The sequence below is a fragment of the Antrostomus carolinensis genome, unplaced genomic scaffold, assembly GCF_000700745.2.
Source record: "Antrostomus carolinensis isolate BGI_N321 unplaced genomic scaffold, ASM70074v2 scaffold27009, whole genome shotgun sequence".
Classification (NCBI taxonomy): Eukaryota; Metazoa; Chordata; class Aves; order Caprimulgiformes; family Caprimulgidae; genus Antrostomus; species Antrostomus carolinensis.
This window is the reverse complement of record NW_010341031.1, coordinates 10,162-12,653: the sequence shown is the minus strand read 5'-3', so window position 1 is coordinate 12,653 and position 2,492 is coordinate 10,162.

Sequence of the window (2,492 nt, the reverse complement as noted above, 5' to 3'; positions counted from 1 at the left end):
AGCTGATGGCTCCAGACAGACAAGGCTGCTCTCGGCTGCAGGGTCTCCACCTGTGCACAGAGACAAAGGTGGCCTTTGCTTACAGATGCCTCCAGCGAACGTCCCATGAGGGCTGGCACAGAGGGCTGGGAGTGCCGATGATCTCCTTCCTTAGCTGGGAGGAGGCAGCAAAGGTTTCCTCCTCTCTCGTACTCACTTCTAGCAGAGCAGTGCTGGCTGGTGGGCAGCCAGAGCATGCAGACAGATGTGGAAATGAAGAGGTAACAACCAGGGAATGATGAATAATCAGCATCCAGATACTTTTCCAGGCCAGCTTGAAAAAAATCTGTTCACCATCATATTAAACTGCTGCAACTCACTGAATCTGATGAGGTTTGGCTTCCAACATCAGAGGCAAATTCAAATGTGTATTTTTAATCTCTCTACCATTGAAATCATGCTTGATTAAAGCAGCTACTGTTTGCAGCAACAGCTGTCCACCTGGTGTGGTCTTTGCCAAGACTGAGATTGGCCAAAGCATTTCTGTTATGGTAATGCTGGGAATGCTGCTCTGCTCCATCTAGGAGAGCTCTGGTGTTTGCTCCACCCTGCCAGCTCCAACCCCATGGGACAGCTTCTGCACTGATTCACCCATCTGGGTTTATTTTGTTTTTTTGCAGTGATTTCTAACAGAGATATGAATGGCATCAAATGTGCTTGTAGGTCCTGATATCTTTGTTAACAGGTAGGTACAGGGAAGATGCTGGCACAGCACTGTAAGCACCTCCCCGGACTCAAAGGGCACCTGTTCTGACACTGTGCATCCTCCTCCTGACACGGTGCCATGGCAGTACTTACCTCCACCTCTGCACAATAGACATAAGCGGCCCCCAAGCTTTAGATGACTGTAGCAGTTTTTGCTGCCATCACATGAAGGTGCTGGGGTAAGGGGAAGCGGGTGCTGGGTGAAGGCTGCAGGGACTGAGGGCTGGAGCACTTGCTGTGCAGCGTGCCCTGCTTTCCTCTGCGCAGCTGGCAAGTGCCCTGCAGGCACGCGGATCGACGCACAGCAGCACCGCCACCTTCTTCCTGACGCTGTGCCCAGCAGCCTGGTTTTATTGGCTTAGGTCAGGCTCAGTGTGTGTGCAGGGCTGGGGAGCAGGGGCAGCAGCGTCGCTGTACACTGCTGGGGTGGAAACATCCAACTGGGAAAGCACGACCCTTTTCTGCCCAGGGAGCTGCAAAGCTGGAGGGGAATTCATTCACCAGTAGGTGGTTATCACTCCTCAAAGGGAATCAATGCAACGGGAAAGTCACCTTCTGCTAAATCACAGCACACCCACACTAGCATTGCTGCTTTTGCTTGCCCCCAGCCATCCCTGCTTTCCAGCAATACGGCTCCTGAGCAGGTTGGGGGGTCTCCATCTCTGCCTTCAGACTTGTCATTCCCAGGGAGGCGAGCCAGAGCACCTGCAGCATTTTCCATGGATCCTCTGTTCTTTGCCCAGTGCCACACAGGGTCTGGGGCCAGGCGCAGTCGAGAGGGACTGTGCCAACAGCTGTACCTATGCCCTGCACAGCGCACACCTATCATCACCTTGCTGTGGTGTGGGTAGTGCTTCATACACCATAAAGGTGTTTATCTGGAGCCCTAGACAAGGAAACTAGCCCTTCTCCTTGCTGAAGAAAAAACTATTGCTGCACAAATACCGTTGTACTGGCTGACCAAGGAAAAAAAACCAACCCCAAACCCTTGAGTACTTAAATGGCAAAGAATATCCCATCTTTAAAAATTCCCCAAAGACTTCTACAACAACCTCTGCTTTCCCCTCTTCCTCTGCAAACAGAGGCACAGCCTCAGCTTAATCACCACCAAGCAACAGCGAAAAATCTTTAATTATTTGAGAGCAGAACTTCACAAAACTTGTAAGTATCAACAGCCCTCTCCAGCCCTGGCACAACTATTCTGGCATGGCCCCTTAAGGACTGCTGCATGGACAGCTTGTCCTGTCTGAGCTGCAGGCATGTAAAAATAAATATTTCAAGGTCAAATACTTACGGAAGAAAAAAAAAGTGTATTTATTTAGCACAGCCTAAAGTGACACTTAATTTTTGTAATACTTGAAAAACAGTAACTTTTTTTTTTTTTTTTGCATGCTTTGCAAGCTTTAGAAGGCTGTAGCCCTCAGTTTGATAAACACCACTTGATAGAAGGGGAGCATTTAACTCACAGGCACCCACAGAAAACAGCCTCCCAGCAGCCCCAGCTGGGAAGACCCGAACACCGTGTCCAGGCAGCGCCATGCAGAGCTGGTCTCTGTCACCACACAGATGACAGGCGCAGCTCATCGCCTGGCTCACAATGGCCAGGGCAGGCGGCAGCCAGAGACCGCGTGGACAAACTGAACAGACTTTTACAAACACTTACAACACGCTGTTTTGCCGATACCTTTGCTTTTGCCAGAGAAGCCGCACCAATACCCTGACACCTACGGCAGTGAGCACTGCAGTTC